This window comes from Solea solea, chromosome 12 (genome assembly GCF_958295425.1).
Source record: "Solea solea chromosome 12, fSolSol10.1, whole genome shotgun sequence".
NCBI classification, from domain to species: domain Eukaryota; kingdom Metazoa; phylum Chordata; class Actinopteri; order Pleuronectiformes; family Soleidae; genus Solea; species Solea solea.
The window spans coordinates 20112381-20128312 of NC_081145.1; the positions used below are offsets into that span (position 1 = coordinate 20112381).

General features: G+C 40.2%; 1 protein-coding gene across 3 annotated transcripts in view; it reads left to right on the forward strand.

Annotated features, from left to right (window-relative positions):
- The first annotated feature begins 3441 nt into the window (after nt 1–3441).
- Nucleotides 3442–15932, forward strand: part of LOC131469715 (voltage-dependent calcium channel subunit alpha-2/delta-4-like) — an 82818-nt gene continuing 70327 nt past the window's right edge. For 2 of the 3 annotated variants that reach the window (XM_058644986.1, XM_058644984.1), the window contains exons 1-2: nt 3442–3558; nt 11740–11829. The gene's annotated coding sequence lies outside the window, so the exon portion shown is untranslated. The remainder of the gene's footprint in view (nt 3559–11739; nt 11830–15932) is intronic. The other variant, XM_058644987.1, reaches the window with a different exon arrangement.

Consider the following 15932-nt stretch of genomic DNA (forward strand, 5'->3'; position numbering starts at 1 on the left):
GGGATGGTCCAGGTCCAGCAGGTCACAGACAGCACAGCGCAGCGAAAGCCTCCTCTCAGACAGGACACGAGATAGTACGATTAACGTGGAGGAGACATAAACACTTAGTCATCACTGCCTCCTCCTCCACCTTGTGAGTCTCTCGGTCAGTGGGACAGAAAAGAGGGTTTACTGGTGCAATGTGTGGGTCAGTTTGATACCTGAGCAGCAGAACTCGGACGCTGCCTTTGTTTACTCTGAGGTGAGGCCAGCAGCCGGACTGAAAGTGATATCTTCACTGGTGTTTACTCAACTGCTGTGTCCTAACCTTGGTACCTACGGTGGCTCCCGACATGATCCACCTTAATACTGACAAATGACTTTCTGACCAGGAAGTCCCAGAAACAGAGGAGGGGGTTGTGGGTAATCAATCCATGAAGAGGAGACTGAAGACATCAGGGAATTCCATCGTTAAGGTGAAGTTCAGCAGTGCACTACTAATAATGAAATAGCTCATTTTATCAGCAAGAAAAAGGCAAATTCCTCCAAGCTCATCCCTAAACTTTATGAAAATTGTATTTTTACCTTTACCTGCAGCCAGGCTTCACATTTAACTTATTCTCCACCAGTCTTGTATAAAGTACCTTAAAGGGATACTTGAGTAAAAATACTCAAAGTAACTTACCAGAAAATGACTTAGGGAGAAGTTGAAGTCACTTTTTTATAATATTAGGAGGATGAGGTGGACCTGGAAGGCTGTTGGTTCAATTCCTGGTCCTGCTGGTCTATATGTGCTCTTGAGCTAGACACTCAACCCCATGCTGAAGCATGTGAATGGGTATGAAAGATGTGTGAATGGGTGAATGGAAAATCTGTAGTGTAAAACAGCTCATCAAGACTAGAAAAGCTCGTTTTAAATACAGACCGTTACCAACTCTTCTTCTCCTGATTTTATTTGGTAGTAACGAGTAACAAAGATAGTTAAGAGTACACAATTTATTTCGGAAATGTAGTGGAGTAGAAGTAAAAGTTGCTAGATGTAAAGTACAGTAATGTGAATTTTGTACTTAAATACAGTAACAAAGTATTTGTACTTTGTCACATTACAACACTGTTTTCCACCTCGGTTGATTTTTGTGTTCCTTGTTCTCTTTCTTTCTTCATGTACACATTGTAATCTAACTTACTGAGCAAACTTTGTGAGCAGAGCAGCCACTCTTCTGAATTTTCAAAACCAATTTAATAAACTACTTCTGAATGCTCTTTCAAAATGTAAATCGATACATGGTGTGCTATATTTTTAACCGTAGTCAATTTTTGTTGTTTGAACCACGTCTTTGCATTAGCGTATGTCGACATAGTGAGGCTATAAAGAGGGATGGGTCTCATCTCAACATCCAACATCTAAGACTCCATCAGTCCTCTGTTCAGCAGCAGTCCAAGTGTCTGACCATGTTTCTCCTCTGGGAGATTTTAAAGGTCAAACTTGTGTCCTACGACACCTTGAGCTCATTGATCAACAGCTGCTCCTGAAGAGATCTGGATGATGGCCTTGACCTCAGCCTGACCTCCCCCCCTCTGACTAGTTAGTGTCCGGTTTCTCTGCCAAACTATTGGTAAAGAAATAGATTATCCTTGGACAATAGAGGACACCCACATGGAGATCCACAAGCTACATTAAACAACTTTTTGGCTTAAATTTGCCATTATGATGTTCAAAATGATTGCACAGTGTAAGAAGCACAAAGACTTTGAGGAAAAGTACCTGTGAGCCTTAAGAACGTTCTTGCTACAGCTCTATCTTTTCCAAAGTGACCAAACTGGCTGCTGCTCCTTCACCAAGTTGTATGAAATACAGTAAATTGTAGCTATAGGATAATGGCATTAGACTAAAATGTTCTAACTACCAGACAAAATGTCTCTGTCCCACTCTGCCTTTACAACAGTTTCAGCTGTTTGATTTCAGACTTAATAATTCCACCACAGGACAGAAGGTCAAAAGTCACTCTGGTCACGTTATCACTGCATCACAAAGGATAGAATGGGTGCAGATATACTATGTTAGATATTGTATATAGTATAGTTCCATAATACAGACAATTCCATAGCACATCAGAGTATAATTCGATTGAATCATACGTGCAAGCAGGGAGTCGACCAGAGTCAACATAAATATTAAATGTTAAACAAGTTAGTTTTACTAAGGACTTTAAGTGTTTCTGTTTGCTGTCTTTTGTGAAAACGTCACAGTCTGAAAATAACTGAACAAAACACAAGGTTAAACTGTACATGTTCTCCCTACACACACACACATGTTTCCATGACTTCAGAGGACATTACATTGACTTAGATTCATTTCCTGAACGCTTACTCTCACCTTAACCATAATTACTAATCCTAATCCAAAATCTGACCCTAACCAAAACCTCACTCTAACCTCTGCCTAATTTTAAAACATGTCTTCACCTTATAATGTAGTACTTTATGTTATGGGAACTTGATTTCCCCAAGTCACCCATAATGTGACTGTGTAAACAGATTTAGGTCCCCACAACATTTGGAATACCAGGTACACACACACACGCTCACACACACCTGTCTCACTGAAGATGATGAGTCATTGCCCTGTGTCTCTTTCACACCACATCGGCACTTTTTCCAGCACAAGGTTACAGGTTCAGTGGACATCATGTTCTGAGGTGCAGGGTCACTTCCTGTGGAGCAAATGTCACGCCCTGTCACCGCATCATCTGGCCAATCACTTTACAGTTTCTCCTTTCACCTGGTTAAATGGCTCTGATGTACGTTTAATGTTTTTTTTTTAAACTCCACCTGTCCGCAAAGGTTTCTTCATCACAGACACTTGAACATCAGCTGTTGTTTCTGAGTTAACTCCTCTGTGGTTCATTGTTATCACTGTATAGGCTGGAAGTGACTATTATTGTCATTATACATTGTCTTATTTTCAAGATAATTATTATTACTATTAATCACTTTGATGTAAGCTGTGTGTGCTGTCTATGTAAAAACTCAGCAAATTTGTATTTCTGCTTAACACATTTTATGTTTCTGTAATGGTTAATACCCCAGTATGTACAAGGTAAAATATAATTATGATTGTTGTCCATTTTTTTTTTACAATTAAACAGGAAAAGTAGTGAACCACATTATTATTTTTTCCTCACAACATAAGTTAGTCTTTCTAAAGCCAGACTTCAAAACAAGTAATTTAAATGACCCTTTCTTACTTATGACAATAATTGCAACCTTGCTATACCTGGTGGTTTGTCCACGTACATTAGGGTCACACCATTTTATGATTGTACACCAAACAGTAGCATCACATAAAATTGGTGGTGCATTTTGTATATGATTGTTTTGATATGATATGATATAATTGTTTTTAATCTGTAAAAAAAAAGGCAGGTATACTTTACGTGGTAGGAACACCTGGTCAGCAGAGGGCGCTGTTTGTACAGGGCACCAACGGCTGACGCCAGTCACAGGTGGAGTGTGACGTCGCAGCAGATGAAGTGATGAGAGGACTGAGATTGGTGTTTTCTATTACAACTCATACAGGTAAGAGACTCGGGAATAATAAATGTAGTATAATTTGTGTAAATGCCTTAGTTTTGAGCATGAATGTGAGCGCGAGTGAGCTCAGAGGAACATTAATGGTAGCATTTCAGTATGTCTTTTGAATACAAACTATGAAACTGTCATTTAAAAGGCGCGACAGTACATATTACTACATACAGAGATGGTTATCTGAAGCTACTCCTTGCTATTGTGTGATGTAGAAAGTTTAAAAAGCTTTATTGGTGTGTGAATAAAAAAAGGCTAAAGAGGTGCTAGCTAGAATCAAGCCCGCGAAGCAGTCGACAGTTTCCGGTTTGTTTTTAAAATAAGAGCTCTAAAAGCTCGCGTTATGTTTCAAAATAAGAGTGTCGTGGAATAACCGTTTTCATTGTTTTGGTGAACATTGAGCAACACCTAAACCATCAAAGATACTAATGTTGTAATTCCATTAATAAGTTGAATTAAAAATAGATTTAACTTGCATTTTATATAGATTAAAAATAAGTGATCGCAGATACATACTTCTGGTTGAAAAAGTGTTCATTACATGATTCTATTATTTTAAATTGAATGTTTTCGATTTGTTAAAGAAGTAATATGGCTGACACAGTCACAGGTAGAGTGAGACATTGCAGCAGATGAGTGACTCAGCAACACAGATGCAGAGAAGTGACATTAGTGTTGTCTATTACTGTTCATACAGGAATAATATTTAATGTGCTACACATGGAATCGTCATTCTTATACCCATAACACACAGAAGCATATCTGTATTTCTCAAATTATAGTTACTCACTTCCATTCCTGAACAGAAATTAGTTGTAGTAGTTGAATGTTATTCTTTATTCATTTCTGACTTCTCAAAGAAGCCCAGTGAGTTGACTCAAATTTGGGTATAAAAAAGGTGAATTCAGCTTGTTACTTGCCAAATACATAGTTTTTGAAAGATTTCTAAAATATGGTTTAATACATTTGTTAAGGTCTGTACATCACAGCACCCAAGAGTTGTTGATCAACTTCTGCCTCCATCTGTAAGTTTAGATGTTATTTTGTGACTGAAATGCTTTGTTCAGATTAACCAAAGTAACACAGTAACACAAACTGGGTGCACAGGAGATCCATAACACTAAACCTCAGTTTCCTAAACCTCAGTGCGTTTGTATTTGGACTAATAGCACAGTTCAGCTGTGGTCAGGCATGTGAGATGGATGTAAGCTTACACTGTTTTAGTGAAACCTGTGTCTGGTCCCAACAGACTCTTTACACATCCAGCTGCTAACTGCAGGATCAGACCCAGAATTATGTTTCCTTGTTGTTGAATCTATATAGAGTCTTTTCTCCTGCCACAGTGGGACTGAAGGAATGGTGTTTACTGCACATAGCCAACTGGACCTCTCTGCTGACATGCATTCAACAAACACACACACACATCTAACATAGTTAATGTAAGGAAATTAATTCCCCAAGTTTCATTATTTTCTGCTCAGTCCTCAGTTAAACTTTAAATCACTATGGTTAGTTACCTCTAACCTTAACCACAGCCTCAAAGTGGGCTTTGGTCTCCATAAGGACTAATGGTCCTGGCAAGTAGTGGTCCTATACGAACACACACTCACACATAAACACACACAGAGAGACACACACACACCCGCTCCCTACCCACTTGCTCATTGGCCAATTGTGTCGTCACGGAGACAACAGCTGTCTCCAGGATGAAGAAGCTACTTTGAGGGTGCCAGCCAGTCTGCAGGCCTGCAACTGGAGAGTCCCATGGCTCCCTCATGGCCTTCAAAATACACACACACACACACACACACACACACACACACACACACACACACACACACACAAAGTGAGAACAGCAGGATTAGCGCCCTCTAGAGATGACAGGGTTTTCCCCACTCACAACACTGAGTTTATCTTTCATATTTGTCCTTACTGGTGCAGAGTAAATTAAATTCTCATGAGTCAAATGAATGATATGAGTATTTTACATTTATGTGTATTATTTACATTGCTCAGTATTGCTGTGCAACTAAGGTTGTTAAATTACCATCAGCCAGATAAATGTCTCTCGTGTGTATTTTGAGATGTGTTTAATTTATTTTAATGTGGTGATTTCAGTAAAACGTTTCTGACCAGGTTCTTTCTTTTTTGTTATCAAAGACATTTTTGTGGGCTGAACAAATAACTATACAAAAAGCCTTATTTTAGAACATTTTGTACAAACATGTTTTCTGTTTTAACAGATATAGTGTTCTCTGACAAAACATCCAAAGTCTGAGGTTTGGGGAGCTTTAATATGAAGCCTGAAGGAAAAGAAAGAGTCATTTTTGATTAGGTAACTAATCAATTGATTGACTTGCAGGAAAATAAGTAGCAGTTATTTTAATTGGTTGTGTTTGGTTAGTTTCTCAAATAGGAGAGTTTGTGTGTCAGACTCAGATATACAGTAAGTTATATGCACACAGACACACACTGCTGACTCACTCTGTCTGTCTGTGTGTGTGTGTGTGTTGTTTTGGGTCAACTGCAACTGTCAGGACAACGACCCTTCTAATCTGCACCTGCTACTGACCCAGCAAATGTACGTCTACTATGCACTCACTAACATACACACAGCCGACTACAAGAGCATAAGAGCCAGACGGAGCCAAGCTTCCGACTGGCTTACTGCATGGCATGCTGGGTAACCGACTGGTAGCCAGTGTAGCCTTTAAGTGATGATAATCTGGATTTCTCGTTCTACCTCCTTTACATTACTCAGTTTTCTTGCCATTTACTCTTGTTTCCTTTTTCTTATTTCAGTAGCTTGGTTTTGTGGAATCAACTTGTACTTCTGGATCCGTGTCGGTGTACGTCCACATCTTTCTGTTACTTCTGCATTTTGAAACAGTCTGGACTTAGCACAATTGCAGTCACAATTGTAGTTCATGTTCTGGGCAAATTTTGGAAACACAGTGAAGTGGCTATTTATCACTTTGTGGAACTAATTTATTTACCTGTTACTTGGAAGCATCTGATAAACCAGAATTGCCATTATTTTGACAGGATTGGGATTGCGATATGACTCACGATATCAGATTGAATGGTCATTTGTTCATAATTATTCTCATTTTCATTTGAAAAGCATATTTAAAATGATTACTGTGTGATATTTGTGCAGATCTGTGAAAAACAAAGATGTTCTCTTCAGTCTGTAGAATAAGATGTGTATAGATCAAGACAATTATTAAAATCTAATTATATTTCGACACACATTTTGGCAAACAATAATGCGATTTCCATTAAATTTTGTTTCATTGTTAAGCCCTAATATGTGTATATGTAATATGTGTATATATATTATATGTAGTTTTACAGCCTACCTTTAAACATCTGAATAACATTTTAAACAAGTACAGTATGTGAGTAGCCTAATACAAAGTACTTTGCTTTGAGTACTAGGTAAACAAACAGCAATATTTCTCTCTCTCTGTATCTCTGTCATCTCATTCACAAACTAAAAACATACTCTCTCTCTCTCTCTCTCTCCCTCTCCCTCTCCCTCTCCCTCACTCGCTCTCTCACTGTAACCACACACACTCTGGCTGGACGGTGATTGACGTGTGGGGCAGGTGTGGCTGTCCTGTGGCAGCGTCCCACCTGTTGATCTGACCCCCTCTGTACCCACAGACCCCACCCCTCCCACTCTCTGACCCTGTGACCAACTTCCTATCCCCATGGGCACGGTAACGACCCAGAGTCGCCCCTGGCAACCGTGACCCGGGCCGTGGCTGTAGTTTCATAAATAAAACTCATGGCTGTAACTGCCCACTGTGGCCCACCACTGCTGTTTACAGCCTCCCATGTCACCCATGACCTTTGACCACCCCACTCCGACTAGTCTGACACAGACACTCTCGCAGTACACTAAGGCCTCCGTGCTGTCCTGTAGTGACAGAAAGTATTTTTAAATTAGGTTTAATGTTTTAAGGCAAAAAAGCTGAAGATCCTATATAGCAACAGTATTTTTAGTTTAGTTTGCCTTCTTTTTGTTATTTAGCCGTTATGTTTGTAACTTGATAGTTGGTTCGTGACTTTGCTGATCTGTTGATTTCAACAATCTCTTAAATTGACTCTGGACAGAGTATGACCTGTTTAACAGGTGAACAAATCATGGTGCATATTAGGTTATTTCTCTATTTTTAAATTCTAAATTATATCAGTTTAATTAGAAGTAATTAGAATTTTAAGAATGTTAGTTTTGTGAACTGATAGTAGTTATCCTATAGTAGATGGTGATGTTAGAAATGCATAAAACCCCTAGAACAATGTTTATTAAATATGATTGGATAAGATTGTTTTTAAATATTTCTAATGCTGCTGAACATAGGAGAAGAGAGCAGTTGCATAAGAGCTCCAGCAGTTACTGTATTGTATTGAGGAGGTTGTCATACACCTCTTGAGTGTGCGACTTCAGGGCAGTCTGAATGACACAAGAGCTATTTTGTACAAATAAAAGCAACAGGAGGAGTTGATGTTGCCCTCCACCACTGTAGACAGAAGTTGATGCTGGTAAGAAAACGGATGTTGGCATTAATAGCAAAATTACATTACACACCTCTATGATCAGGTCGTAGCAGGCAGTTGAAGTTAAGTATTATTACAGGAAACTCCAGACCATGTTCCAAGTCAAACCCATTTAAAAAAACTCCCACGTCAAACTCTCAGGTTTTCTGTAAACCTTTGAGTTTGGTGTTTCCAGTATGTGATGTGTATGTTGTGATTACAAGTTCATTAGTTCCACTTCAAACTAGCGATAGATACAGCCTCGGTTGTGGCAGAGTAGTAAAGAAACCTAGGTCTTTGGCTAAACATGGTTCATACAAGAACTGGATATAAGACCAGGGTTAATATTGGGGTGATGTTTGAATTGTCAGAACAGGAGAACTGATGATAACATGACATTCCCCTTATTTCTGATATGGGAACAAGCCATTAAAACAGTTGTGACAACTTATATGCAGAACTGTTTCAAAAATAAGACAAGATGCAACACTTCAATGTCACATTTAAATCTCTCACGGTACAACCATTTTCTAAACTGTACTGGAGGGACACACGCACAGGCACAGTTTCATGCATAACAGGAGACAACTACAACAAAGACATCACAAACAACGAGTGAGAAAAGATTTTATTTGATCTCGTTTTATGTCAGAGGTGGTGGGCTCATTCCTATCCTGACACTAGACTGGAAAGAATGTCTCTGTCGAGCGACAGAGTTCAGCCTCTTTACCGTGTAGAATCAGTGAGGTAATTCTTGTTTTTAACAAGCTCTGACTCTACTCTCAAAGCATGAGCGTGTTTTCGCAGTGATGACTTGTAACTGCAAAAAAAGAGACAAACTGCTGGACCAGATTATTCTCCAGGGTCCCAGAGCCAGGAGGCTTTTACTGTGATTCATGTGCTGAGACCGATGGACACGCTCACATTTTCCCTGGACAGAATGTACAGGCAAATAACCTCTATCATTCCAAAAGGGGGACATCAGAGCCCCCTCTGACAAAGATTTTAGTAGTATCAATTTATGCTGTCTCCTCTTTGCTGGATTAAGTTTTCATTTATTTGACTGTAAAAGTATTCGTGTGGTTTTACTTTGTGTGCTTCATGTTCTAGCACATTCGACACAACCTTGACTTTTTATCACTGTTGAAGTACATCTCACTATTATTCTCAATACTTATTGATTTGACTGAACAGAATTGTGTGAAAACATTCAAATTCGCCCATCACAAATTTCTAGATAAGGCGAACTCTTATTAGGTCATATTGTGGTGAGGTCCCGTTATGTCCATAGTTACTCAGTCAGTATAAAATAATCTGATTAAACCAGTCATCATGCCTTAAGGAAACGTCTTTCAGTGTGATTCCAAAAACAAATCTAACAATAAATTATCAAAACTGTTTAAAGTGACATCTCTGTTGATTAACAAAACATCGAAAGATTGTGGGGTAAAGTACAACTATGTGTCTGTCCTAAAGGCCCATATTGGGGTTACTTAACATGTAGGCAGGAATAAGTTCTTGTAGGTTTGTTATTTCTGTTGTTTAATAGAATATAAACTTGTCATCAACAGCTCAGAGGAAAAACTACCTGTTGGGTTGGTAGTGACATAAAATATTCCCGTTGGCCCTGTAGAGTCATGAGACAACTTGAAAAAGGGAACAATTTCTAGACCTAAAACTATTTAGTTACTACTGTCTTTAGGAAAATAGTTTTAATTGTAAAAATACATAAATACACTTCAAACAATTATTGTAAATCATGTGCAAATGGCAATTTTCCACTTTTCCTACATTTAAGGACGTCCTCACTGTACTTCACATAGCAATTCCCCCCCTAAGAAAGACTCCTGGAAATGTCATATAAAGTTTCACCACAGAACCAAGAACACACCCAGAATACCCCCTTTTTTTGTTTTGAGGTCGTGGCGGTCTCAGCTCGGCACGCTGCGGCCCCAGCCGGCCCACAGGCATTCACCCGGCAAGGGATTATCCAACCACACCCGGAAAAGACGTGTGAAATTGTGACGGGCACGAAAATAAAATGCTAAAGTTTGTGAGGCTGTGAGTGGAGGAGCGTGTTAGCTGTTGGCATGCACGCCACTGTGTAAGCTGATATTTGTGAGTGTGTGTGTGTATGCCCTGTCAGTGGACAGGCCAACTGTGAGGCTGGTGTGAGTCAGTGGGTTTTCAGCCACACAGAGCCGCTGTGATCATGGCCGATAGCAGGTGCTCCGAACGTGGAAACACGATAAGCTCAACACACTGCAGCAGTACGCTTTAATTGATTAGAGTGAGTTTTACGAGAGTAAGGCCTCAGGCATGCAGCCACAAGCAACAATCAGATGGTAGCTCACAATACCAACACTCACCTCGAAGCAACTACTGAAAAATGTTTGGGATGAGACTGTTTAAGAGCCATAATGACACTTAGTCAGATTTTATTTACAGAAACAAACTCATGGTTTCAGCAGCTTTTAAGCTAAAACAGACCCTTTTTGGCTAATGAATACTTTTTTTTATGTTAAAACTGGTTACACGATGTAATGGCATCAGAAAACATGTTATTCTCTGGTATATAGATTTCATGGAAAAGCCTCTAAAACTCATTTTAGAGGCTGCTTGCTTTTTCTCTTGTTGCACTCAACAGTATAAAACTAGTAGTACAAGTATGTGGATGAAAACATCTAGGATACGTTAAGTAGAATAACTGTCACCTGGATTATCAAGTGCAGTTGGAAAAAAAAACCACACATTTTTATACCATATATTTTTGGAAACTATTGGGTAACAGTATATTTTACTGGTGTATTGCCCCCTGGAGGAGGCCAAGTTATTGCAAGAACCTTTTATTTTTGTAATAGAACCGTGTGACGTATTCCTCATGTACCCGAAGGCATTTTAATTCTTGAATACTGTGGTCATTATCCTGGTTATTCAGTATCAGAGGGGATAAACGATGACGACTGTAACCCTTCAGATCAACACTGGGGAATGAGAATCCTTGGTAGCCTTGATAGCAACATGATGAGTCACAACATGGAAGGATTACGAGTCAGAGTTCAGGCACTTCACAACATCATCAGTTCACCATCAGTCATCCTTCATACACAGATCTCATTTCAGAGCAGTGTGATGCTTTACATATCGTTGGAAAGGAGATGTCTTTCAATCTCATCTCTGTCTGCCTTTCTACAGTTGTTTACATTAAGAGCCTCTTTCATTGTGTCTCCATTTCGTGAAATAAATTTTGTGAAATTCAATTATCTTATATCTCATTGTTAAAAGTCTTTTAAAGGTCTTACCAACAAAAAAGTGGTAAATTGAGAATTGTGTGGTACTTAAGTCTAAAAACATAATATGAGTTAAATGAACTCCACATTAACATATCTGACTTCTACTTTGAATTGTTATGTGTGTCTTACTTACCATTATTTACCTCACAACCTCTTGAAAATGTCGCAACCAGAAGAGAAGCAAAATGAGCATCTGTAGTGGAGATATGTTAAAATATAGACAGCTGAAAACGGAGGGAGAGGAAGTTTAAGACATAGATTTTCTCAAGTTTTGTCCATGGATATTCAACATCAATGTTTTACAGCCTGTTATTGTTTTGTCTGGTGCCAATCCCAGATAACATAGGGCGAACGGCGGGGGACACCCTGGACAGGTCCATCACAGGGCCAACATGGAGACAAACAACCATTCGCTCTCACACTTACGGTCAGTTGAGTGTCCATTTTGCCTAAACCCCAAATCTGCTTGTTTTTGGACTGTGGGAGGAAACAGGATAACTCGGAGAAAACCCAAATAGGTTCAGTGTTTATAAATATAAAACAGGGAGGGACAGTTGTAAGTGTATCTCTGTATTTCCATATTTTAGAAAACTGGGCAACCACGCTCCTGCAATGTATTGAAGTATGATTGCAGTAACCATGTTAAACACAGTTGGTCACTGTTGTCTAAAAGACTGAAACCTGCATTAGTAGAAGTCAGTTTTTTTGACACTGTAGGATTCGCTTGTTGTCTTGCTGTAGATGCATGTTTCAGGCTGGTCCTCATGTCCATAGCTTCACTGTGCAGGTGTTTTCTTCTTCACATCATCATCCTTGTCCTTTGGCCTGCCCATCCCACCTCAGCTTATCCCTTACTAATGAAGTTATACTTGTCACAGTGGACAACAGTCAGCAACAACCAAAAAGGTTAAGGAACATAGCTGTTATCATCCTGCCCCCACATCCTCTCAGTGAGCCAATTAGAGGAGCTGAGAAGGACAAAATGCATTCTGGGACTCGGGCTGGACATGTCAACAGGTCTGTTTTGATCGGGGGATGAGAGCATCTTGGTCACTGAGCTTAAAGGATTGTTGAAGAATGTAAATTCAGTTCTGCACCGGTGAGGGGTCACTGAGGACAAAGGGGGGCTGTCCTGGGTAAGGTTACTGAAAGGAAAAGGATGGAAAGTCAAGGGTGAAGTCTATGGGAAATGTTGCATTTGGATATTCTGCACAAAAAAGTTTGAATTTAACATATTGCCAAATTGTAAATAGATTTTATGTTCAGAATTAGACTTATCAAAAAAGTCCACAGTATCGTACGATATTGATCACTATAGGTTGCAACCTGAAGTGTGAGCAAATTATAATTATAAGGTTGTTCAGGTAGTACACAAACTTATGGGCATTCAAATTTGACGAATACCAGGTGCAAGATAGAAATGATGGAAACCATAAGACGGGAAAGTTCCACACACCAGTGAGGCTTTGACAAACTCTTTAACCTGTTAACATTTCGGGTGAAGCATCTCTTGTTTTCTGTAAACTGCAAAGTCGAACATCGTCCACTGATCACAACTCAATAATAAACTTTTCTTTTTATTAGCTGTCTGTCTGTGGTTGTTTCTGCTCAGGAAGCCTGTCAGCAGCTTCATCTTGTCCTGTAGGACATCTGCAGTTTATCAGACATGCTCGTTGCCCTGTCTTTATCCCCTCTCTCTCTGTCTCTCTCAGTATCAGATAGGGAAAAATGCCCTGTTCTACAGCTGGTGCTGAGGACTTGACTTTGAAACATGAGAAGGCTGCAGGGTTGTTTTGCGTACCGTTTGCGAGTGGATGGCAGAGTATCATGGAGGACGTTAATTACGCACGGACAGGTTCAGCCAGTGTTCCCCAGAGAGCAGCACTGCGGCCTCAGTTCTGCTTTCAGTGAACCTTTAAAGTGGCCTGGCCTCTCTGGCTTTTCAAAGACTGTGCACTGTCCCTCGCTTTAAAGGAAAATCTGATTTATTGTGTTGTGAAAAACATATTGTTCACTTACTTGGATGCTCTCAAGTCTCTTCAAGAAAAGCATAATTGCAGCCCTACTTGGTTGGTTATTTGTGTGTTGTATTGAATTATCAGATGTTGACGTCCTGTGGTGTATATCTGTTTCATCAGCGCAGACTGATGTTTCATGTATGTGTTCCAGTAGTGCCAGGGTACCACAGCAGAGGTTCTCCTCCTCCTCTTCCTTCTCCTCCTCCTCCTCCTCCTCTCATTATCCCATGCAGATGTTCAGCACCAGGCCCTTGGCATATCAGGTGACCACAAATCTAATTGATATCAAAACTCTGGCGAGGGAAGCCTAAGCCCCTCTGCACTCTCAGGTTACGGCCTGTTATGAGCCCGGCTCGACTTCTGACAACCAGTTCCAGCGTGAAACATGCACTGTCCTCACTTCAAAGAAGGTGGACGTTGAGGAAAAGAAAGAGAAAAAAACTTCCCGCCGCCACCTAGGAAGAGCCCCTCTAGAGGCCATGTTCTGCCAGTTTCCACAGTGTTCTGACTGAACTGGAGCTAAATCTGATTAATCATGCTCAGGACTTTTACGAATGGAGGGCATTTGTTTTGGCACGCCGAAACAAAAGCATTAATAAGCTCATTGGCAAACAGTGAGTTTGATATGGGAAAGTGATCTGTGGTGAGGTATTACAATGCAGCTGAGAGGGGAATTGGAAGCTTAAGGAGAGGATGTGATGGTAATGACTTTAAGGCGACATAATCCCACCCATCTGGGCTCAGTGATTGTTTGATATTTATGGTTGATGATCAGCACTAATAGGTTTGTTATTTTCTTATGGATGAATATGAATGGAGGGGAGCATGGGAAGAGGCTTGTGATTTGTTTTGCTTTCATTTTGTTTTAGGTTCACACCAGGGATCGGTTTCAGACGATGTTGTCTGCTCTTAGTCTCTCTGCACAGACACAGGGAGGGAGGGTGTTGGATCGCTGCACCTTCTGTGTGTGTCTGTGTCTGTGTGTGTGTGTAAGGACAGGACAGGGCAGTGAAGCTGAGTAAAAGCAGATGGAGTTGTGTGATGTGAGTAATCCCATTTGTCTGTGAGTTGATATGATTTCCGCCCGTCACACTATAGGTTAATCCCATTGTCTGACGTGCTACTGACACCGCCTCATCATGTTTTTTTGATTTTTTATTAGTTCAAAGGAAGAGTCTGGACATACTGAGTTTTATGTTATCTGTGTCTTGTACTTCTAAATCTGTACTTGATGTAGCTGCCGGCCCCTGTCCCAAGCAAAGTTAGTCACTTCATAATGGCCTTAATTACAGCAAGCATTTCGAGTTCTGTCTTCCAAATTTATCTTCAAATTTATCTCAGAAGCTGTCATTTTAATCTGTGTCTGTCTGCCTCTCTATTAAGAGAGAGGCAGACTCTAATAAGCCCACTGTGGTTTTGAGAGGTCAGCCATTATTTGTACGACAAATATGGTTAACAGTGTTGTGCACGAGTGTTATATGCATTTTACTTTTAAAAAGTAATTAGTTAAAGTTACTCCTCCCAAAAAGTAATTGAGTTAGCTATTGCTTTACCTTTTTTGGGTTTGTGCTGCTAGCTTAGTAGAAGAAGTAGTTGCTTACTACCAATGTTGCCAAACACTTTTCTGGGCATAATTTACATTTTACATATACATTCAGGCCTTTTATCTCAATGAGGGAAAAGTAATGTCTGTACTTGATAGAATTTGATGGTCTCGCTATCGCTGCGTGTGTTTCTGTGTTGTTTGTGTGTTGTTTGTGTGTGTTTGTGTTTGAACGTACGTTAGCCAATCATCATTACTTATGCGGTCGTCCCTCATAAGTAAAGAAAACAGCGTCAGTGAGCTTAATTATAGTAAAGCGCCATTAGTAATAGTGACTGTAATGGATCATCTGTGAAGTTTCTAGAAGTCTAAAAATTGTTGCATGTGAATTCAGGATTATTCTGGGATGTTCCTGCTGGGTTCGGTTTTATCTCTGTGGTTTCCCCTTTGCTGCTGGCTCGTTAATGACCCCTGGCCCACTTGTTTGATGGATGACTTTATGACACTATTTTAGTCCAGAGCGTCACACAGGGCCACGCTGCCAGGGCCCGAGTATGTGACCTTTCTCTGGGTATGTCTTGTCAGGAAAAGATGCGTCAGGATGAAAGTTTAACGAATCCACAAGATCATGTTGGGCACGCAAAGCTTGGCGAGGGCAGTGGGGGTGGGGGCAAGGCTGCGTCATGGAACTGCCAGTGGAAAAACAAAACGAAACACCTACTACCTGCTGTCCATGGGTTTTATTACTCTGTCCTGCAGGTATGAAGTCAAATGCAGATCATGTTGCTTTACCAGCTTGGCTGCAGTAGGTTTATGCCTCTACTCCTTTTGGAACTCGAGATGTTAAAACAGTATCTGCTCCTGATACCGTAAGATATATCTGGGATAAAATTCTCCACCCTTCAGAGTACAACATGACATGTGTTTTTATAATTCTCCTGTTGCCCTGCTGGGGCGTCATTTTGGGTC